Source organism: Pseudonaja textilis, chromosome 2, assembly GCF_049901715.1.
Source record: "Pseudonaja textilis isolate UNSWEBS1 chromosome 2, rPseTex1.2, whole genome shotgun sequence".
NCBI lineage: Eukaryota > Metazoa > Chordata > Lepidosauria > Squamata > Elapidae > Pseudonaja > Pseudonaja textilis.
In genome coordinates this window covers 44,587,257-44,612,813 of record NC_141991.1, presented here as the reverse complement: position 1 = coordinate 44,612,813, position 25,557 = coordinate 44,587,257, and the positions used below count along the sequence as shown (strand labels likewise).

At 37.7% G+C, this 25,557-nt stretch overlaps 1 long non-coding RNA gene across 1 annotated transcript in view; it reads right to left on the bottom strand.

The window, feature by feature from the left end:
- LOC148126839 (uncharacterized) overlaps positions 1–25,557 on the bottom strand; it is a 400,892-nt gene that overhangs the window by 109,004 nt on the left and 266,331 nt on the right. The window lies entirely within an intron of this gene.

Sequence of the window (25,557 nt, the reverse complement as noted above, 5' to 3'; positions counted from 1 at the left end):
CAACTCCAGAATTAGCTTTTGGGCCACAAATTCTAAAAACACAAGAAGGATTGTACGGTGGCTCTTGTTCTGTATCACCAGCTATATAATTCACCACCAGAAAGTTTGGATTATGTTCTTGGGCTAGGGATCATTGTTCTGCTTTATTCAGGAACTTGGCAGTCATGCCTTTCCTTCTTCCCAAGAGAACTGGGTCACTTGAAACATTGAGTAACTGCCTAGGAAAATGTCACTAAATGGTAGAGGACAAATCGCATAAGAGAGCTAGCTTAGTTTGTTCTTTGGCATTTATTTTGCCTTATTTTTACAGCCCTTATCTATTTTTATTCTTGGCAGTAGCTTTGTAACTTATTGCTGCATTCCTTCCAGCCCTATGAGTGCAGTCGCTGATTATTACACAGCCAAGAATCTCAGGTTTGTACAGACTATTAATTAACGAATGTATTTATGAGTAAAATTAGCATGTAGAAAGAAAGAAGCCTCATCACTACACAAAGTGACATTCAACCCAGCCTAGTAAGAACTGTCTCCTATGTCCTTGTCTCATGCAATTTCACCTCCCTATTGAGACAGTGGTAAAGAAAATAGATGCTGTAACAAGTTGGATCATCCTGGAGGTTCATTCCCATGCCAGCTCAACAAAAAATGATGGGTCCATCTGCCATTCATCTTGTTCATTCTCTTTACTTCAGAATCATGTTCAGAAAAAATCCTATAGCACAATAACAGCCTAAAGGACAAGATCTTGCATAGGACCTGATTACTTGAAGGACATCCGTCTCTCATAGTATCTGCCTGGCTGATTCAATTTTGCAGAATTGGCATGCTGCAAGTTCCTTTGATTAAACAATGTCATCAGTCAGTCTTGGAAGTACACTTTCTCTGTAGCAGTGCTTGCCCTCTGAATCACGTTACCCTTTGATATGTATGGCTCCCACCCTACTGTTGTTTAGAAGAACTTTGAAGAACTACATCTTCACCTAGGCCTTTGGTGAGGGAGATTGAGGCCTCTTACTTCTTTCTATCTGGTCTATTGTTCTTTCCATTTGTAAGTTTTATTGCAATGTTTTGTTTGTTTGATTATTGCGAACTGTCCAAAATCATTGGAAATCAGGCAGCATACAAGTTTATTTTTATTTGATTATTACCATTATCAGATTGGAATGCAAATTCTAGATGGATAGAATGGCCAGCAATACATTCCCACCACTGCCGCCCACCCTCATTTTTATGGAATTGTGTGAAAATGAACACAAATGGATCCAGATCAAGAATCTTGCCTATTGGGTTTTTAAAGTTCAGCTCTAATGTTGGACTCAAATTGCAGGGCTCTTTTAATTCTTTGTTTCTAGTTGATCCCATATGCTGGTGAAAGTAACATCACCTGATTAAAGGAAATAATTTTATTACAATTTTCATTGTCGCAGAATTATATGCAATTTTCAGAAACTTTTGTTGTCTGAAAGGGGAACTACCCAGCCCCTATACAAATGCATTTAGGGGAAATGTCTTTCCGCTATAAATAGTTAGAATAAAGATTGTCATCTCTGCTGATGCTTCCATTGTTACCATTCCCTGGAGTGAAAACATGCAGTCATCAACAACCTATGAATAGCCACATCCACCTAAGTGACATTAATTCATACTTTCTGGCCTACATTTTAGCATTTCATTCATAGTTAATCTCACACCTCTATTCTCCTGCATTAATAACTAATTGCACTTCACGATCAGGATGTCCTCCTTTCTATTTCACAAGCAGACAGATTTCTTGCCCTCCTGGCTCCTTAGTTTCCCAGCTTCCTGCTTGCCTTCCCTCCCTCCATCTAAATCTTCTATATGTTGTGATCATCACCAGATGAGCTCATCGATATTGACATCCATTGCTCATCATGGCTTCAATCATCTAAGGCGTTCTCACCCTCTTTTGTATAATAAAGAAGCCAATATGATGTTAGGATACACTTCACTAGGTACTGAAGATCAGGTGTAAATTATCTTTAAAGAGTCAGTGATAGTTATCTTGAGAACACAGAAATGCTAAACTATTTAATTAATAGTCCTTCCTTCATATCAAACATGGACCTTAGCTTATGTATTATTTGTTTGCACACTCTCTGCAGTCTGTGCACCAAAGAACTTCAGAGATAAAGTTGTGCAACAGTTGCTTTAAAACATGCAGAACATTTCTGATCACACCGACACTTGTTTGCCTGAACAATTGACTCTGAGCACAGACACTTATCGACAGAGGACTAAACAAATTAACTTTATTATTTTTCTCTGACTCAACGTCAAGGTCTTTCAGGGCCCCGATTGCCATAGTGACATAAAGGCACATGCATTAAATGAGCAACACTATTGCCAAAGCTATCAGAGTTGAAATGGGCAGAAGTTAAACATTAACTTCAATCTGCTATTTGCTTAAGAATTGTTTTTTTTTTTTAAATATCTAGCTTCATTTAGTTATCAATTGCTTGATGCAACCACTCTGGAAAGAGCTGCGGAAAACATGACCATAGGAATTTTTATATGAATGACTAACCACTGACTTATTTGACTCAGGTATCTTGTCTATGGCAGTAAACAGAGACTGCATGGCAAGGTGCAAAAAATAGTTATAATGGGCTGTTATGCAAGAAAATGAAATGTGAGAATTATGAGAACTGTGTCCTATTCCACAGGCTTACGATTTCATAATGGTCTATCTTGGGATCGGAGAACAAAAGCAGTATGGAGAACGATAATATTTCTTATTGTTTATAGAGACTGTCTTTCTAGAGTCTGTTGATTACCTGCAGATATCATTCAAGAATGGACGCTGTAGGGACAGACAGCTACAGCAACAGTGTATAGTTAAAGAGAGTAATACCAGTGAGTCACTAATAGGAAAGCATGAGAGCTTAGAGGAAAAGAAAACAGACAAGAGCCAGAGGTCTTCACCTCAGGGACTCTCAAAATGTGGGGATGGTTGCTATTCTGTAATTAGAAGAAAAAGACAAATGTAGTACGTTATCCATGTTCCATTGCTGTCCCCGATCCATCCTTTCCAGGGCTTCAACTACCAAGACCTGTTAGGACTACAGAGTTCAGAATGTCAGAGAATACTGTTTTATACAAACAGTCCCCATGATTGTATCTAACTGGGTTCATCTGATGGGAAAGCTGAGCATTCCTCCAGATTTTGCCTGTGCTTGCTCCTCTCTCTCCCTCTACTTCCCCCTCTCCCTCCCTCCCTCCCTCCCATCCCCTGCAAAGGATCATATTAACTTTGGGGTCATCCTCCTTTTGAGTAAATATAATGTAACACTGATGGTACTAGTAAGGTTCCGTTGCATGGTCAGTTGTTTGTAGAACTATGTCTCTTCTGAGAAAAGGACCATCGCATTGTACAAAAGTCACAGAGTCCAAATGGTTAAAATGTGGTTGTTGGTTTTTTTTTGAAATATAGAGAGATAGAGAGATGAGTGACATATAAATTTAATAAATAAACAAACAAACATTTCTGAAAGATGCAAAAAATAATATTTAGTAATATTTAGGTTTAGAAAGGGCTCTTGTAGCTGTTACTTTGGCACTTCTGTGATGGAGACGTGCCAGCCTCTGGACACAAGAGGCTTTTCCATCTTTTATTTTGGGCAGGGTAGCATTGCCCCAGATAGACCCAGTGTCAAATTAGGGCATTATCATGGACTCATTGCTCTTGCTTAAACAGCAGGTGACAATCATGGCTAGGAGAGGCTTTGCACATGCTCAAGTAGTGCACCAGTTGCACACATTCCTAGATTGGGAGACATTGCTCTTGTAGTCATCTATGCTCTTGAAGCCTCTCATTTGGACTACCACAACATTCTCTGCATGGGGCTGCCCTTGAAGAACACTCAGAAGTCAAACAAACACTTCTTTGGCGTGGGTGGGGAGGAAGCATACAAATTAAATAAGTAAATAAACAAACTAGTGGCAATTGACATAATATTTTATGACAAGAATGAATTTGGGTATGCCATATTTAGGAAATTAAATTGGAATATACAATATATTTTAAATAAAATGTTCATTCCAATGTTCGATTTTAAATTTTACATTAGGCATTGATTGATTGATTGATTTAAAACGTTGCTATTTGTTGTTGTTTTTTTCAAAAGTTGTTCAAAGCAATTTGTAAAAATTTGAGCGAAACTTTGATAAGATGAACATTACATTTCTTTTTAAAGATATTTATTTTTGGCTTGAAAAATAAGAATCTTAAGTCACATATTATAAAGACCAAATATGAAAAATGCAATGACAAAAAATATAAAACAAGTACAGCTTGCTGCAAAAGGTTCTAATTACGCATTAATATTCTGTGCTACACCTAAATAGCATGAATAAGCCTGTGTAACTTGTACTATAATTGTGAAGACTCCAATGACTCATATCAAGAACATTAAAAAAAAAACATCTACAGACTCTTAACTATTTCTGATGGATCAAAAAAGACACACCGCTTTGGGCAATGCAGCGATAACAAAACTGTTAAGAAAACTATTTAAAACAAAGGCAAATATCACAAATCAAATATTGAACTAGATGCTAAGAAGACGCCTTAAACTCAGGTGTCCACCCTACAAATATATGAGGAAGGGAGGAGGAGGAGGAGGGGGAGGGGGAGGAGGAGGAAGCCATCTACAGTTGCAGGAAGAGAAAACATTTTATCCAAGTTATTTGTTGATAGTCATGCCATGCCAAGGAATTTGTCACAAGACAGAGAACATTTTGTGGGGAACTGCTTAAATACAGTAGCATCTGCATCTGGGCTTGGACACAAATAGTGGGCACTCAATGTTCTGCTCAGGAAACCATCTTTATTTATTTTCCCTCCCTCTGCAGAGAAGCAGCTTCATACAGGAGAAAAAAAATAGTTGATGGTCCCTCTCCAGTGGAACCAGAAGTCTGCTATCAGCATAAATATATCCTGGATCATAAAATGTTATTTATAAACAAAATATTAAAGGGAAATAAACAAACAAATTTTTAAAAGGATGTGACAGGATGGGACGGAACAGAACAGGAACAGAACAGGAACAGGAACAGAATAGAATATTGCTTCATGGAGAAGACAGGTGATTCACATGTAATGCACACATGAGTAAATTCAACATGGATGTTTTTCCAAAGGGCCCTGAGATTCTGAAGATCAAGCCTTCTACTGTCCTCACCTACATCAACTGATGTCTCCATCCCCGTCCAATGGAAATGGGAATATTTGCTCAGATGGTCTGAAATTCCTTCAGATGTCCATTGCCTACAAAATTACAGACCAATTTCAAGAATGGTTGCTGCAGAATGGGAGAAGAAGAAAAAAGCTGTTTGTGTAAAGCAGCTTGAAAACAGCCAGTATTTGTACCCATGTATTTTTCAATCTGATCCATTTAAAGGCTTTCATTGAACTTTGAAGGAAGCCATTTCCTTATTCACTTTCTAAAGTGAAACCCTCTAACTTAGCAGCAAGGTTCCGTGGCGTAGGCACTTCCCCTACCTCCCCTCCCTTTGAACCAAGCCTCACTCAGCAAACAGAAATCATATTTACTGTGGAAACTCTGCACTACAGCCATGGCACTCAGTGCCTCCTCCACCTTCTTTTTATATCCACATAAGGAACAGATCCTGGATCTGAGATAGTGATATACGGCATTCATTAAAGGCCAGAGGAGAGATACTTGAATCCCCTGTCTCATTCAACTGATTTATTCACTTATTTTTAGAGAGGATGGAAAGATGGCATGTGAGTTAGTGGGACTGAGAGGTAAGCCAAAGTGTAAGTCATATGCCAGGGCTTCAGAGACGTTGTAGTACTGAGCTATCCGCTATACAGGGAAACTCTGAGTTTTCAGCTTCTTGAGGCTCGCTACTTGCACCTGATATTATCAGGGCATCCTTGTACTACAATGGGCAAATATTACCAATTCTGGAATCACATCAACATTTCTCCTGTAGTATAGGAGAAACCAACCCTGTGAAGATGTTCAGCCTGCATATAAGGAGGCTAAAGGGTTAGCATTCTAAGGATTCACAAGCAATGCCCCTAACCACACAGGTTCCTGCCAGGGTCTCCTATCATAAGCAAATTTGCTTACAATTTTCCTGTAAATCTTTGTGCTCACTGCCCAAAGATATACACAGCAGCCTAGCGTATAGGACTGTTGAGGGTCAGGCTTCCATGTGCAGCCTTTTCATCTTGAATCTCATTTTGATGATTGCATATATGATGGATCGTTTATAGAGATAGTTTGTAGTTTAGTCACTTAATGGCATTCATTGTGTCTGCTTGTGGGGAGTTAAGCATTCCCTGTTTCATTTTATAAGCAAGGTGTCAGCTTTGGAAGCCATGTTAGTACCCGAAGCTTCCATGATACCACATTCCTGTGCTTGGGAAAGTAGGAGTAGGGGGGGGATTTTAATTGGAGTTGGGTTTTTCTAGAACCCTGACATGAGGAATAGAAACCTTGACAGGGTTCTAGCTTGTGTGCCTTTTATGCCTTCTGTGATGCAGCCAGACAAAACAGAATTATTTCATTTAAGGAAATATTTAATGCAAGAGTATTCAATTTCTATGATGATCCTTGGAGTAGCACATTGCAGAGCACCCTTAAAAAGATGGAGCGGGACAAAGAACTCCATGGAACTATAAGGGGAAAAAAAAAACTAAAATACATTACATGATGTTAGTGCAATCAAATCAGTTCAGTATAGTTAATATAAATAGTCCTCATATATTTGACAATTTTCTCATTCAGTTAAAATAAAAATGAAAGTTTCATGGAATAGTTCAAGAGCCACAGTTAAGGTTCTGCAACTAGAACACCCCAGATCACATCCCTTGATTTAACGTCAGGAGAAGTCAGACAGAATATCTTTCAATCCTACATTCTGTCTCCAATGCTCATCAGGATTCCTATACTAAAGTTGAGAAGCAACCAATGATTTATCGGTTCCATGGAAAAATTATGGAGTAATAAGTAGGATTATTTTTTTAAATAAAGGGTTGTTGCCCGAATGGTTTACAGTCCACATGTTGTTGTACCCATAGCAACCTAAGCAGATCAAGAAGCTGACATTGATAATATCCAGAAAATAGCTGTCTCACTAATGATTGTACAATTATTATTCATAATTCAAATTATCTTTAATGTTTGTCTAGCTTTGGATGGATGAGAACAGTTGCCAAAATGATAAAAAAGAATCAAAAGGGAATAGCTTGTGTTTTGACAATTTTTCTTTATAACATTGGCTTCAATACTGACCTCGATCAAAATTTGGCTAGGGGCCAATATTGTAGAGCCTGAAATTACTACCCACTGACCTAGGAGAGTGCTTAGCAAGAAACATGGAATTGTACTTTTTGTTATTCCATCAATTATCATGAGAGTTGTGTAAGATTGTAAAATAATACGACAAATGATAAAGGGCACTCAATTACAACAGGTTAGCTTCAAAACTAAAATAATAAGCACTCTCCATAGCTTTTAAAAGAAAAAGAAACAAAATTTATTCTATTTAATGAATCAAATATTTTGAATGTGGGTTGTACAAGAAGATGAGTTTTGTATTTTCCCAGGAAAAAAAAATATTATAAACACGGTCAGATAACCTAGATATGCATTCTAAAGGCAAAAGAACCCCGTTGCTTCAAAAATAAGAACAGGGCAGTTATGTGACCTGCGCTGTTAAAATTGCTATAATTAGGCACAAAGGAATAACTATAAATACATTCTCAAAATATACTTTTTTCCAGTGTTTAATCTTGGCTATGGCCAGGAATGGAATACTTAAAAAAAAAAACTACCTATATTCTGAAAAAAAAAGAAAAAGAAAACAATTTTCTGTGCTTGTTCGTACGATTGATCGCTATATTACTTCCAAATGAGTAACATGGTATCCTCTAGAACAATGGTGGCTAACCTTTTTGGACTCCTGTGCCAAAAATTGAGCACGTGCTCGTGCACATGTGCTCACGTCCCAGCACCCAGAAGGCAATGCGCATAGCCCCCCCACACCCCATGCACATGCACTCACGATTCCCCCCAATTTCCTCCCTGCCACCCCCTTACCTACACTGCACCTCCCAGCTGATTTTCGGCAAATTTGAGGCCTTTTTCAGCCTCCCAGAGGCTCAAGGAAAGCCTCTGTAGCCTTTGTAGGCCAAAAAATGGTCCCATTTCATCACTTCTGGTATTTCTGTAAATACAGGAAATGACGAAACGGGTCTGGTTTTTGGCCTACAAAGGATGCAGAGGCTTCCCTCGAGCCTCTGGGAGGCCGAAAAAGGCCTCAAACTAGCTGAAAATCAGCTGGGAAGTGAGCACGTATGCAGTGAGGTAAGTTTGCCTGGGGCTCACATGCCTGCACAAATGGCTCTGCTTGCCACCTGTGGCATGAGTGCCATAGGTTTGCCATCATGGCTCTAGAATCATGGAGAAACAAAATGAGAAATGGAAAAAGAAAATGGGGAAATATGCAGATCGCTTCTTGAAGTCTTTGCTGGACCAAGGAACCTTCAATAAATACAGGTAGTCCTCAACTTACAACAGTTTGTTTAGTGACCATTCAAAGTTACAACAGCACTGAAAAAAAGCAGCATGACCACTTTTCAAACTTATGATCATTGCAATATATACTGGGCAACTGGTTCATATTTATGAAGTCATGTGATCACCTTTGTGTCAAGCAAAGTCAATGGGGAAGCCAGCTTCAATTAACAGCTCGGTGACTAACTTAACAACTGCATTGATTCACTTAACAATCGTGGCAAGAAAACTAGAAAAACGGGACAAAATTCACATAACGAATGTCTCGCTTAATAACAGAAATGTTGACCTCAGTTGTCTACCTGTCAAGGACTACCTGTAAGGATTACCTGTAAAATGATTGTGTCGGATATACTTGAGATTCATAGATTTAACTCTGTCTAAAATAAATGAACAGTGAATTAAATAAACAGTGGAAACTTCCCTGAAGCTGAATAGCAAGTGTTCAAATGTGATTGCTCTGAGTAAGGAACAAGCTACTTTTGTTGGGTGATCCTGATGATATATAATGGCTTTTTTAAGGGGGAATATTTTTACAGTTGCACCAGTCATAAATTGTGTCATGTCCATAATTTAGTAATGTTTAGAGGAGTATTATCATTCTTCTGAATACTGAATTATTGAACAAAGTACATATAATATTCTCTCTTTGTGTCTATGTGTGTGTGTGTGAAAAGAGACAGACATCCCAATCTCTGGAACTAAAAATTTATATTGTTCACTCAATTAAGCATCTGCTAACATTGTCAGAGTGTAAAACTATCAGTTTTACAAAAGCTTAGTGAACAATATAAATTTTTAGTTCCAGAGATTGGTTCATTAAACTGAATAATGTAACTGAGCATGAAAACTGAGCATGTTCATGAAATACCCAATCCTAGAAGTTGATTTTTATATCACCTAATCATTTTAGACCAGGCTGCGCTTCTCCAACAATATGTTCTTTAAAAAAAGTGAGAATTTCTATTTGTTTCTTTTTTTATCTACCAATCCTTGTGAGGGTAGAAATAATCCAGTGCAGATGTGTGTGATTTATACATATCTTACATATTCATTGTTTTGTTATCTGTTTCTTTCCTAATAATCACACAAAAAAACCTAGATTAAAGCCCCGCATACTCTTCCATTTGCAAAACAATTCATTTACTCCTGAAATGAACACATACCACAAGAATTTGTGCAAATGAAGTGAAATAAACCCAAATTATTGTGTGCAAGAACTTGTGCAACTATCTCATTCAGTGGTGGAATTCAATTTTTTTTACCACTGGTTCTGTGGGCGTGGCTTGGTGGGTGTGGCAGGGGAAGGATACTGTAAAATCTCTAGTCAGAGGTGGTATTTGCTGGTTTTCCAAACTACTCAAAATTTCTGCTACCAGTTCTCCAGAACCGGTCAGAACCTGCTGAATACCACCTCTGAGCTCATTGTGAGATGACATTTTCAGTGAGTTTTCTCAACTATGGATCTGTTTGTTAAGCCGTTGTAGTTAATTGGCATGGCACAAAAAAGTATTACTGTACGCAGAGCTATGTTACACAGCAAGAATGAAGAGGCAGAGAACCAGTGAGATGTTAAGGACAAAGCTTTATGTGCCAATGAACTAGTAGAACTAGCAGCAGAAAAAAACAATGGAAGAAGCAATTAAGAGTTAAGAATTAAGCCTTGGTGATCATTTATTTGTTGCCAAAGAGAGAAAGGGAAAAGGAAAGACACTAGAGGAAAGGGGAAAGATATGTGCATGAAGGTTGAAGGTAGGAATGCACAGTATGCTAGCTAGGTAGATACAAATGTAGACATCATTACTGGGATTTAGATATAATACAATATACTATCTGCTTGCTTATCTAAAAAATAAACATTGATGGTTAAGTTGAAGAATCTCTCCTTTCTTGTGATTTTGTACTTTTCAGCTAGCAATCCTGTCAAGGATCTTGGAGTACTCATCTCAAATAGCCTAAGTGCTAGAGCCCACTGTTAACCTAATCTTACGTAGCTTTTTCTCTGGTAATATTACACTAATAACTAGAGCATACAAAACATTTGCTAGACCAATACTCGAATACAGCTCATCAGTCTGGAACCCACATTATGTATTTGATATTAACACAGTTGAGAAAGTCCAGAAATATTTCACAAGAAGAGTTCTCCATTCCTCTCTTCATTGCAGAATACCTTATGCCACCAGACTCGAAATTCTAGACCTAGAAAACCTAGAACTATGCTGCCTTCAGTCTGATCTAAGTATATATGAAATCATACATTGCAATATCCTACCTGTCAATGAATACTTCAGCTTCAACCATAACAACACTAGAGCAAACAATAGATACAAACTCAAGGTTAATCGCACCAAACTTGATTGCAGGAAATGCGACTTCAGCAACAGAGTGGTCAATATCTGGAATACTCTACCTGACTCTGTGGTTTTTTTCCCCAAACCCCAAAAACTTTAACCTTAGACTGTCTACTATTGACCTCACCCCTTTCCTAAGAGGTCTGTAGGGGGTGTGCATAAGTGCACCAACGTGCCTACTATCCCTGTCCTATTGTTTCTTTTATATATTTTTTATTTTTCTTATATGTATCCATGTATTCATAACTATGTTTTTACTTATACCCATTATCTTGTAAGCAATTGACAAATAAAATTAAAAATAAAATAAAATAAAATGTGTGCAAAATCTCTTCAAAACAGTTTCAAATAGAACTGTAAAAGTAAGACTTGATTAATCTAAAAAAAACCTTTCAAACAATGTGATTTTGCATAGCATCCAAGGATTCAGAGTAGACTCCCACAATATTTAAAGTCAGGGAGTAAAATCCAGATGACTGTTCTACTTATCCGTCATTCACACTTTGCTTGTGGGCTCCAGATCTGGACTTCTACCAAGGACTGAAAGGAATAGGCAAACAAATGTACATTAAAATTGGTCCTAAACCCTTTAGAGATCCGCGTTTTGAACTGGATTCAGAAACAAACCAATGTGAAATGTAGATCAGATACGCATGACCCACAAAAAGGATCCCTGTTAACTGACTACATTTTAGACCAGCTGGCACAGACTGAACTGAAGCTTTTTGAGAGCTTTTTAAAGCAGTAATCCCATCCTGATGTTCTCAAGCCAAGCATGACAGTGACAAGGTCTGATTGTGCATTCGGGATCCTGTATAATCATGTTTTAAGGCAGTTTGACTTTCAAATGATAACACAGATGCTCAACATTAAGGGAAGTAAGAGACTACACTCTTGATTATTCTGGCATCATACTAATTGGCAATTATGAGAAATTAAATAAACAATTTGATATACAGTAACTTACTGCCAGTTATATGTATGATCTGGACACCTTACAAAGTGCAATCCTGTTGAGAGCTTCTCCTTTCCATCCTTCACCTGACTTTCCCCCGACCCTTAGCCACAGTCTTCTACACAGATCTGTAGGTTTGTGGTTAGAATTTTTTTAAAGCTCAATAATCCCAAGAGCTTTTTGAGGCAAAAGAAGAGTTGAATGGTAGGCTTTGTTCGTTGCCTACTCTTGAGCTATTGAAGCGTGCTATATTTAAGGAATTTCAGCTAAATAATCCCACTAGCCAAGGAAACAAGGAATTATGTATATCCCCCATTGCATTTTTTAAAAATACTTATGTTATTGTAAGTTGTCCGGGTGTCAGCTGGATTCCAAGGCAGAAAAATCTCATGTTGGTACATGCAGTATGTGTCCAGCTGGGAAGACTAAAGGCTATTTTGCTGAATCCTTAAGATGAGGTTGCCTCATACAGACAAGAAGTGTTTAAAAATATAGTGTGGGGACTGACTCTTGCCCTATTACACCCTAATGGTGATCTTTCATTAGGAAAATATAGACTATGGCTTGTTATTAAAACAAAAATAAAGCCGAAGCTTTTCACTTTGATATGAATATTTTATTCCTTTTGTACGAGGATAACCAAGGCTATGTTAGGAGTTAAGAAGAAATCTGCAATACTATATCAAACCCTATCAATTCAAGATTCTTCCTTATCGGATGCTTTGAGAAATCTATAAAACAGGGCACCCAGATGGCCAATAGGTCCATAATCAAGAATCAACATAATGAATAGCTATAGATCAGGGGTCTTCAAACTTGACAGCTTTAAGACTTGTGGACTTCAACTCCCAGAATTCCTCCTCCAGTCATGTTAGCTCAGCAATTCTAGGAGTTAAAGTCCACAAGTCTTAAACTTGCCAAGTTTGAAAACCCTTGCTGTAGATAGACTTTTGTTGTATAAGGTTTGGCTGAAGGAAGTAAACCTTGGAATACCCCTTAGTATGCATTTATTTATTTTTTTATTTGTTTGTTTGTTTATTTATTTATTATTTGATTAATTTCCTACCTTTATTATTTTTATAAGCAATGCAAGGCAATAAACATATTTAATGCTCCTTCCTCCTCCTATTTTTTCCTCAACAACAACCCTGTGAAGTAGATTGGGTTGAGAGACAATGACAGTGACAGAGACATGTAGCTTCCCCATGATCATGTGATCAAAATTCATATGATTGGCAACTGGTTCGTCCTCATGACTGTTGATGTGTCATGTGATCACTTTTTGTGATCTCTGACAAGCAAAGTCAATGGGGCAGTCAGATTCACTTAACAATCATGTTACTAACTTAACAACCTCAGCAATTCACTTAACAACTGTAGCAAGAAAGACCATAAAGTGAGGGAAAACTTACTTGACAAATGTCTCACTTAACAACAGAAATTTTGGGCACAATTGTGGTCGTAAGTTGAGGACGTAGTGTAGCTGAAATTGAAGATCAGCTAACATCTGACCAAACCTAATTGATACTAAAAGATCCAATAAAAGGGGCAGCACCAGGGAATTACCTGCTTACCAACAACTTTCAGATTGCTAATTGATGTTTTAGCTGGTGCAGTCTAGCAATGTCTGCTTGAAAATAAGCTCTTTCTACCTGAATAGAAAGGAAACTGCCTAAATACAGGAAGAACCAAAGATTGATAAGAGAATTTTGGAAAACTACAAGAAAAAGGAACTTGAATATTGCACTGAAGAAAAAAGGAAGGATACGGAAAGAGAAAAAATATTCCCATGATTAATGATTAATTCAGAGATTTGATTATTGAACTAGGGCCAAGCATTTTGGAAAGTAAAGTTAGTCCTAGAAAAAATTGCCAATAAAGCTGCAGGTGTTGATAAAATACCATCCTAACACTTTCAAGTCTTTCAAGATGATGGTGTTATTGTGCTATTTGTTATTTGTAAGCTGGTATAGAAAACACAGCTGTCGCTAAGGGATTTTTATATTCCAAGATGTAAAAGAGTTATGCAAAGGAATGTTCTGGCTGCTGAACACATTTTCATCTCATATGCCAGTAAAATAATGCCCAAGATTTTGCAATTCAAGTTTTAACAATAGTTACAACAAGAACTGCCAGACACGCAAGCTGCATTCCAAAGAGGCAAATAGCAGTAGCACTTAAACATATATACCGCTTCACAGTGCTTTACAGCCTTCTCTAAACAGTTTAAAGAGCCAGCATATTTTCCCCAACAATCTGGGTCTTCATTTTACCGACCTTGGAAGGAAGGAAGGCTGAGTCAACCTCAAGTCACTCAGAATCGAACTGCTGAAGTATCCAGTCTTGTTAGCTGTGCAGTACTGAATTGTAACCACTGCGCCACCAGGATCACATTGGTTACAGTGAAAAGACAAGAGAATCCCACAAAGATGTCTGGTTCCACTTTATTGATTATAGTACAGCTTTTGATTGCAAAAGCTGTACTACAATCCCTTAAAAGCATGGATGTCCCAGGCTATCACACTTGCCTAGTGAAGAATTTATACAGTGATAAGAAATATTCGTTAGAATATAATGCAAAGCTACTAAATATTCAGTATGCTATCACTTTACAAGTAGTGCTTGATTTACCACCATTTGTTTAGTGTCCGTTCAAAGTTACAACTGCACTGAAAAACGTGACTTATGACTGTTTTTTGATGGAGTCAAAGACCAGTCATTTGCAGGGTGCCAAGATGTCTCCCTGTCTGTGCAGCATTTATTGCTTTTTTATAGCTTTTACAAGAAGAAAAAAGGTAAAGCAGCAACAGCATTTTTATTGGTGAATTCTGAGTGACGATCCTTAAGAATATATAAGTAAGGAAGTGGTGGTGTTAGCCAGGTGAGATCATGTACCAGCCAGGGACAGTGTTCCGCAACATCCTGGTGATATGAACTGAGTGAGGTCATATAGGTATTTGAAGCACGGCAGTGTGCTGCTCACGCCCCCTACAGGACCTCTATCTCTACAGTTTTTTACAATTATGACTTATAATTATAAATTATAATTATGAATTATAAAAATTCAGATGCTCGGTAATTTGTTCATATTTATGACGATTGCAGTATCCTAGGGCAGAGGCCTCCAACCTTGGCAACTTTAAGCCTGGTGGACTTCAATTCCCAGAATACCCCAGCCAGTTGGCTAGGGAATTCTGGGAGTTGAAGTCCGCCAGGCTCAAAGTTGCCAAGGTTGGAGGCCCCTGCCAAAGGGTTATGTTGATCACCTTTTGCAAACTTCTGACAAGCAAAGTCAATAGGGTGTCAGATTCACTTAACAACTAGTTTAACAACTGCAGTGATTCACTTAACAACTATTACAAGATAGGAGCAACAGGCAAAACTGGGGGAAAACTCACTTAACAAATGTCTCACTTAACAACAGAAATTTTGGAGTTAGTAGTGGCTGTCAGTCAAGGATTTCATTTATGTGTACATATCGTAAGAAAAAACAGAAGAGAAACTGGAGTTAAAATTCCTCAAATATCATCCACCCCAGAAGCTTCCTTGTTATCAGATGATATCGCTTTGACGGCTAGAAATGAGGACACCAGAACAATAACATCTGAACCCTGAGATCACTCTGCTAAACAAATAATTCCCTCAACACTGTTCAACTATTACAAAGTCTGCACTACTATTCCAGTTAATCTTCTCATCACTCCTTATCACCCGTCCCCTCACACTTGTGACTGTATGACTATAACTTTGTCGCTTGTATCCTTATGATTTATATTGACTGTTTCCTAGTATGATTTGATTGCTTATTGTACCCTACAACTATCATTAAGTGTTGTACCTTATGATTCTTGACTCTTGACTAATGTATCTTTTCTTTTATGTACACTGAGAGCATTTGCACCAAGACAAATTCCTTATGTGTCCAACCACACTCGGCCAATAAAGAATTCTATTCTATTAACTTGATCTTTCAACAAAACAGGAAGCATATTTTTGTATTATTTTATGTCTCTGGTGTTAACAGTATCTAAGTTAGAATCTATCACCATATTTTGTGGTAATCAAATCCCTCAAAAACTCTCACCCTTTTGTCAGATGTTAGTAGCTATACCTAAATTATAGAAATGCAAGTTATCACATGGATTCAAACATGAACTTCCAACTCATTCCTGTAGGAAGCATTTGGAAGAACATCAGTGATTTTTCAAATGTCTCTTGTTGAACCCAATTTAGAACTTCCTACATTCTTTTCCACACCCATTTTAAGTCTTATATTTTTAGCATTCTGATTGTACTTTTCACCTTACTTACAAGAGAAATACTTTGGCCAGTTTTATAGCCATTTGCATTCGGTCATTAGATTAGTTATCTCTGCAAAGAAAGTGGGTTTTAATTACACACAATTTACATTATAACAAATCTGTGTTGGTTGATGGCAATATCTAATCTTTACAGTCAGATTCGCTGATCTGCTATGCAAGGCAAAAGCTAAACACAGTTCAAAGGTCATCCTACCAGTGCAGTAGTATTGCAGTTATCAAAAAGCATGGAGGTCATATTGGTTTAGCAATTTAGAAAGTTGAAACTCAGCTGGTTCTGTTGCAACATAATTCACTGCAAGTGCAACCAGAGAAGATTCATAGTCAAAACAATTGCATCAGAGAAGTTGATGTAGAAGCTGTGGACATGGCTAGGTGGTCATGTGACTGGGTGGGCGTGGCCAATTTAGCAGTCCATTTTGCCAATTTAGCAGTCCATTAAACAATACACAGTAGCCCCATTTTCTATTCTTTTTAATACTGCATGAAGTTTTTGCTCTAGGATTTTTTTTAACTAAGGGGGAGAAGTTGGCAATGCCTGGGGATTTCTGGGAATTTCTCCTCTGTGTTAGAGACACCAAAATAACCAAGATTATATAAGGTCTCCTGCTGGAGCAGGGGTTTGGACTAGATGTCCTCCAAAATCCCTTCCAGGCCTGGATTGCTGCGCTGCTTCAAAGCTCAGGGACGTTGCTTTCTATACATTTAGCTAGATAATGTATGTCTGTTAACATCTGCCTGACACCTTAGATGAGGTGGCTTCTAGAAATGAGAGTCCCAGTTGCACTGCCAGAGCTAATTCCTGACTCCTTCAGTTATTTTCTGCTAAATAAATAAAAGGGGTTTCCCACATGAGGGGGTGAAGGCAATAATTTTGATATCCTGATACCCGTCCCAGTACTCCTATGTAAAAGCATAATCCTTCATCTTTCTGTATTATCCCCAATAAAAATCAAGATTAATGCTCAACATAAGCATGGCTTATGGGTTACGTAAAACAAAATAGTGCTCCTGAGTGGGTAAGTGATGCACCGATCCAATAAATCTGCTGAAAAACAAAATACCTCAGACTCATTAAATGGACAGTGTGAATTTTAACGCAGTTTGTTTCATCTGAGAGGCCTGAATCAAATGAATATGTGAACCAGTGCTGCCTGAATAAAGACCGCTTTTTAAGTTTTAGAAGTGGGAAACGTATCATATCTAGACCTGATTGCCTACATTAATGGATGACTGCTTAATTGCTAGATGTAGTGAATGAATTACTCTTCTCTTTTCAAAATGTGTTTTTGAGGATTTCCCGTTATTTATTGCAAAGACAAAAATCTGGAAATGTTTGGCAAAATGGAAGAGTTTATTCAGATGACCAAATATTGCTTTCACAAACCTGCTCTTCCACAACATTTATTTCTTTTTTCCTGCTCTTCCTGCTTTTATATTGTACTCAGCATCCAACCTCAAATAGGAGATATTCCAAATTCAGTACTGTATTTACTGCTTGCTAAATAATACAATTGACTACACTTTTCTTTAGAGACCTGAACATACCTTATATTTTCAGATTTAACATACACTAATCATTTTCACAATGGTGATATTTAGTAGGTTTCTAGGCATTCTACAGATAACTGATTGAGGAGAAGAGGAGAAGAAGAGAGAATGGTCCTTTACAAAATCCCATCAACAGAAAATAGATCCTGGATACAAGGGGGCTCCAGTTGAAAGAAAGAGTAAAAAAAGACAAAGATCAGTCTGAGCAAATGCAATTGTGTCTTTTTAGGCATGGTTGTGTTGAGAACATAGATAAACCAGTGATGGCCTGTTGAGAGGTAATCTATGTACATATATTACAGGAAAAGATGGACTTTCAAGAAGGATTTGATAGGAGATCAAATAGGAGAGTGGCATCACATTCCTACTGTAGAAGTGAGTAGAACATAGGATTGGTTAAGCATTTTATTTGATTTTTTTATTATAACTTATCAAAATTCATGAGTGTTTTTACAATTACAATGGCAATAATTTAACAAAATTCATAGTTTTCCCCAACCTTTGAATGTTTCCTTGTTAAAAGATGAGATTGAATTCAACTGAATTGGTGATGCTGCTTAGACTTACTAGCATATTTCTCTCTCTCTCTCTCTCTCCCTCCCTCCCTCCCTCCCCCCTCTCTTCCCCTCTCTCTTCCCTACCCAGTTACATTATAATCTGCTGAAATAATTGTAGCGATTAAATTCAGCCATTGCTATTATGTGAAAATCGCCTACCAGAATCTGCATTTTTTCTGCAGAATGGGCCCACATGCAAATTCAACCTATTTAAAGTGGGAGAATGTAAAGGTGGCTCATTTGACCATTTCAAGTCTTATGCACAGAAATGATTTTCAAACATTGAAGTGACCAGGGAAAGGTCTTATTAATAGTCATAAAAACTGTCCGCTTAAGGGTATCATGGATACTTTCTTTTTTTTTAGAACATCATGCCATCATGATTATAAAAAAAAATCATTTTGCTAAGCTTGGCAGAACAATTTCAAGAGGCTTTTGATGGTGATTGTTGCTGAGGGAAAGAGGTAATATTGCTATCCTAGAGCTGGGTGATTAAGAAGTAGTTTTGATGGCTTTTTCCTCTTTTATAAAATTGTATTTACAAACGGCAGGGCTGCCTGTTACAGAAAATCTTTTCCCTTGACCTGATGTGTGCTTCCCTAGTAATTTACCGTGCAATTCCTCAGCCAATTTTTTTGAGAGAGAAAGACCAATGGTAGCCAGGCTGTGTTTATGATGAGCTGTGTTCCCTTGCATACACCTCTGGGGAATGAAAAATAGCAAAAACAACTCCAAACCCAGAAATATTTGTGGCAGAATTCTTTTACATCCTCATTTCTTTGCATGCAACACATGTTTGACCTATTCTTAACTCCCATGCCTTCTTTTCCTGTTCCCCTTTTACTCCCCACTCTCTCCCCAGTCCAAAAGTCTTTAAACTCATCTTGTAAAGCAGTCCAAAGCTATGCCAAGTCAGGCCCGAGGTGAAACTGCAGTCAAATTGCATGATTTATATTGAGCCTAGCATTTGGGTAGAGGGGTTATTTTGGTCCACAGAACATACAGATCCATTTGTGTATTTTCTCCACTTGTAAGTGACAGAGAACCAAGTGTAAGAATTGGCACGAATCCCAGTTGCTGGCTCTTTTTCTGTTTCCAGTGCACAACACATACTCTCTGCAGGCTGAATTGGTAGACCTGTGCTTGCCACTCCTTGGCACAATAATATTTGCAGAGCATTTGCCCTCCCTTGCTGCCATTGGGGACCCAACCATCTCTCTGTTTTCCATGCCATGAGCCCCGGGACACGCTGTCCATGGAAAAATAGCCCTCATTAAAGAAAGCAGGATGCAAAACAAGGCAACTACCTACTGCCTTTTATAGAATACTGAAAAAAAGACCAACTTGAAACCAGCCAACACACACACTGAGTGTTTATGTCTCTCTTACATTTTGCTACAGAATGGTTGATTAAATGCCTGGCATGGATCAGACATGTTTGTCTGATATTGTAGTTAGTATTCAATGCCTTAGCCAAGTGTTCATTGCCTCATTACATAAAATGATTTTCAAAAGCAGTAATGGCAATCTGTTTATTGAAACTGATGAAGATCTTAGAATAATGACCTGGGGAGACAGAATTGCTTTGCCTGTGCCCTCCCCCAAAAGAGCAACAGATTATGATAGCTTCTGCCCATTACTCACACAGTAGGGAATAACCTTATTTAATGCCATGCCTGACCTGGGTCACAGCTTACCACTGACTACTTTTAGAGCAGCAACTCTGAAAGGTGGCTACTTACTTAGGTGGCTACGAGAGGAGCTAGTGTAGACTCTATATATTGTATATGGGCTGCAAAAATCCACATGGCCACTTGGTGGCAGCAAATAGTTTAGATGTTTGCTATACAGAGTGGCCTTAATGAAGTGGCATGGCTATCAGCACCTGGCCAATGAAAAATAAGATGACACCAGAACAATCTGAGAAAACATCTTCCTAAACCTGGGAGAAAGACAAACTCAATAGTGGCAACCTATCCTAAATACTACAGTTGGATGGGGAGCTTGAAACAGTGTTTGACATGTCATCTACTTCATCTTGTGAAGTATGTCTCAGCAGTCATTTTAGACACATCCAAAATATGGAAATCAGGAGAAACTTTCTGACAGTTAGAACAATCAACCAATGGAACAGCTTGCTCTCGGAAGTTGTGGGAGCACCATCAATTGAGATTTTCAAGGAGAGATTGGACTGCCATTTGTCAGAAATGGCGTAGAGTCTCCAGCTTGGGGGGGGGTTGGACTAGATGACCTACAAGGTCCTTTTCAACTCTGATTATCTGTTATCTGTTATATGTATCACCTAATGTGCTCGCTTAAACTGCAATTTAACTTATTTTAGCTGTGTGATTGATTGATGCAACATCATTTATTTAGCACCCCAATTTAAATGACTCCAGGCGGCATTCAAGATCATAATAAAACAATGCAAAAACTCCAAACGCGTAACCAGAAACTAGATGAATGTTAATTTAATTAGGTTTCAATCCTAAACACTGTAAGAAGCAATGCTAACTGAGAATAAGGCACATTCCTGAATAAATTTGCATAAGATTGAAGTTGGGATCAATAACTAATTACAGCTGCTGGAACATTTTGTTTCTAGAGGTGGAGTGGATTTGAGATCATGAGAACGGAGAACTCATTACATAAGAGCTATTCTGAAATATTTTCTGGCTTTGAGGGCATCTTAACAACAGTAAAAGAAAAGGTAACTTTCACAGAGATGACAAAACTGGGTATTATGCTAATCAATGCATTTCTGGTAATGTTTCACCTGAAGAAATAATGTTGGAGTAGAAATAACAAAGTATGTGCTTTTTTTCAAACACGTTTCCCTTTCCCTTTTGTGCTTTTGTGCTTCAACTCCACATATGTCTACTCAGAAATCTTACTAAAATTAAGCTACTCCTGATGCTGCTGGATGTCAGATTGCCCTCAGCCATTTTGCCTGAGACCTAGGCCTAGATCACTGAGAATCTCAGAAGTAAAGGTTTGGAGAGTACCATGGTCTTTCATGTAAAACAGAGGTCATCAATCTTGGCAACTTTAAGACTTGTAGACTTCAACTCCCAGAATTCTATGCTGGTTGAGGGACCCCTGATGTAAAAGAAAAGCTTTCCTTCTGTCCTACAAGACAATGGTAATGACTTGAAACCCAAGAAACAAATCAGTTCCCAAACTGCTTTTTTTGTTTTGCAAGCCATTGTACCCCACAAAATGAGCTATTAAAATTCAGCTGCAGAACACCAAGTATCAGCAGTATTGTTTACAGCTATTTTATTGGTTACTTTAATGTTTCAGCTCCTAGAATGGGCTTAATACGGCACAATAATAACCACTGCCACCTAAAGTTGGGAAAAATAAGAATACGGTAATCTAGAAAATGCAATCCTGTGGAACTTTCAGTTGAAACAGCCAGCAAGAATCTTGTCTCAGAAATCAAACGGACTTATTAAAATCTAGATAATGCCATCCTGTTTACATTCACTATAAAAAAAAAAGGCTTGTTGAATTTAACCATCTAGCAAGCATATGTAGTATTAGTTTCAGTTGTTGGTATCATACCATGAAGTATTGGCTCATTTGACGTAAAACAAGTGTACTTCTGACAATGTTGGAGTGTACCATCTTAAAAAACATCAAGGGTTCAGCTTACATAACTCAGCAAAGGGTCACAGTAATCATTAACTTTGCCCTCTTCCAGTTCACTTTGTTCTCAAGTCACCTGTTTGCTTGGATTAAACATATAGCAGGATGTTAAGAGAAGGAAAAACATTTCGCAGCTGTAGCATTCTTTGCTAGTGTGTGGAATTCAAGAGAGAAGGAGACCAAGAGGACAGCTCTTCCAGAAAAAGCTGCTTTAAAAAGAACAAAGATCCACCATCTTTCATTTAAATAACCGCAGGGCAATACAGTAATATATTCACTACTATAGTGTCATGGGTGCAAGGCATCTAAAAGTGGTACAGCTGAATGAACTAAAAATGTAACAGGAAAATTTATCCACAAAGGAAATATTCTTGGTATCTCATTGATAGTTATTTATTAAGATATTTCAAGGCAAGACTTAATTTCCAATGAAAATTCCTATCTCCATCAGTTATGGCCAATTTATAACATCAGTAGAAAGACCCTCTCTAGACTATGATGAAGGGTATCTTTGTTGAATACCCTTTCAAGGAGAAAGAAGGTGACACACAGCACATGTAAAATTACAATGGCAGATATAATACTAATGGGATGTTGCTGTTTTTTTATGACTTCAATATCTTTTTTTTTCATAAAGGAAGAATTAAAATATGTGAGTCTCCTCTCTTTGCTTATCAACCACACATAATACAGTCAAAGAGCAGATACAGAATTTGATTCTCCCGATTATTTCAAACAGTCCCTAGTCATACCATGTCGCATCCTTTTTGTTAAGCTACAGTGTTTATTTCATATATTAAAAAGTACTAGGGAGTGGTATCATGATTGTCACATTAAAATCCACGAACCTCCAAATAACTTCAAATATTCAAATGATCAGACTTCTTTCCAATAGGCTGGACTGAAATCAATTAATCAGAAACATAAAAATCCAGGAACTTCTGATAAGTAGTTTATTGTAGAAAATTCTAAGAAACCATTCTGAAAGAATTCCAATGATTGCTGTGAATGGAATGAGAATCCTATTTATAATGAAATCAAAGTTGTTATTTTTATATCCCTTCCTCCTGCTGTTCAGCACATTAGGATGCACATCCCTTTGTTTTTGGCAGAAAGACTGGTCCCTTATTTTGTTAACTGGCAAATCTAGTATCACTTTGTTTTCTTTTGATCATGTGAGAACTCACCAATTTGATAACAAATGATATCAAAGGATCTACTTTAATCAATCAAAATCCCATATGTGGATGGCATTATATTGGGAAAGGTTTTTATAGGCAGAAACTTCCAAAGTTGGTGACCATGGTTTTGGTTTAATTTCTTGCAAAGACAGAAGTTCTTAATTGACTCCAGTTGTAAGAAGCATTCATCTAACACACTTTTTGAATACATGCAAAATACCTCATAAATACGATTATTATTGTTCTGCTGTTTCTTCCATAAACATGTTCTTGGATCAGCAATTCCCAGTCAATTGTGACATGCTAAGATATACATTTTATAGGGAGAATATACATCTTGCAATTATATGGCTCTGGACATTTGACATGTTTAAACAACAACTATAAATAAAATTCATATAAAACAACAAAAGCAGCCTATTCATTGTCTGCTACTATTGTTTCTATCCAATTGTTTCTATCCACCATAACTGATCTGACAGGAAGCATATGCTCCGCATACCGGCTAGGCAGTGTGGACTGGCAAGGTCCAGGGGGAGATTTTTTTTTTTCTGTCACAGCCCCCACCCTTTGGAACATCATTCCCACTGAAATTACACAGATGCGATAGGTGGAGTGATAAGTTTGGCACCAACATGAGGGGAGCTTTATCTCTCCTGTTCTTTTTTTTCATTTAGTCCAATGTGCTTACAGTGAAGTGAAAATTAAAATGGTGACAGAAAAGGAGTCCTAGAGAGGCTTCTTTTTCATGTGGCTGCTTTAGGGCTATCACAGATGGAAAAAGGATGCATTGTTTTGCTGGTAATCCATTCAGAACTCAAGACTGCACGGGGAAAACTAATTCATTTGGGAAAAATTGTCTGAGTTATTTCTCTGGAATAAGGGGTTTGTTTGCTGTACACTCTACTTTCCATGACCCAATTAAGTAGGTCAGGTAAACAAGACCAATGAATAATGGGAGTGACTTTCAGGCTTCCAAGTGATTCAGCAATTTTTAAAACTTTTCTTTCAGAACCGATACTGATTTACAAGCACCCACCAGCCCAAGCCTTTATTAAGGCTTTTGCAGTCTGATATGGGATTAAAATCTCCTTGCCTTTTTTTATAAGAATACCTTAAGCACTGTGATATCAACATTAGAAACAAATTTCATTATCCAGTTATTAATATTAATAATGGTTCTAGTAGTAATAGTATTACTTTTAATCTACCAATAATTGACATTCTCTGGAGAGATTATAAAACTACCAAATCAGAAAAATAATCAAACATACATGTAGGAAGTATGGATCATATATTCATAGGACATATGTCACACAGGAAATATCAAAAATGCCAAAAGGCTTTTATCCCAGTGTGGTGTGGGTGCTTAAAATTAAAAACTAGCTATCAAAATGCTGCTGGAAAAATATTGATGAACTAATGCACCAAAAAGCCACCTGTGTGGGTTCCAGGGATGTGTTTCCTTTTCCTGTGTGGGGAATCACAATTAAGAAGACCTTTTTTTTTTTTGTAGGCACCTGACACATCTGATTAGCTGGGGCAACCAGAGAAGGCCTCCATATCAAAAACCCAGGCAGATATTTTTGAAATATGATATTGCTTAAAATACTCTGATGCTAAGTATCTGCAATTTTAAAAATCAAAATGAACACTTTATTTATATCTCACCTTTATTATTTGTATAAATAATTTGTATAAATAATTTCTATGGCCACCCATCTCAAACAAAGGACCAAATGCAACCCATAGAGCAGTGATGATACATGTATCCAAGATCCAACACCACTGATTACTCATGCAGTTGCATTTTACATCAGCTCCAGCTTTCAAATGCTCTTCATGGGCAGCCCCATAGAAAGCGCATTGTAGTAATCCAGATGAAAGGGCATGACAGCATGAGTGGCTATGGAGGTTCCCCAAATTGTACACTGGATCTATTTGGGGTAGTGCTGCTCCATCCAGGACTACAGGGGGAAAACCTTGTCCCTTGAAAGCCCAAGTGCCCAAAGCTATTCAGTGTTGCTAGGACTGAAACGAAGCCCGCTGCATCCTATCCAGGCTCCTATAGCCCCGAGGCCCAGAGACAGGAAATTCACAGCTAATCACTTAGTCCAAAAAAATGGACTAATGGAATTTTCCAAACATTCTTCAAAGTTATCTGGACTTTAATACGCCAAAAAGTAGGTAAGAACACTTGGTAATGAGCAGATTTTTTGGTGGGGAAAAAGAACTTTGAATCTCAGTAAGGATTAAGTAATCAATATGATCATGGAAGTAACATTCAGGGATAGTTTCTCATTCAAGTCTCAAGCAAGCATAAATGAAATTAGAAAGGGAAAGGAAAATTTCTTGTATATTGAAGTCATGTATAAGTTCAGGTTAGTCTTGGATGTGCCATAGTATACAAGTGTTGCTA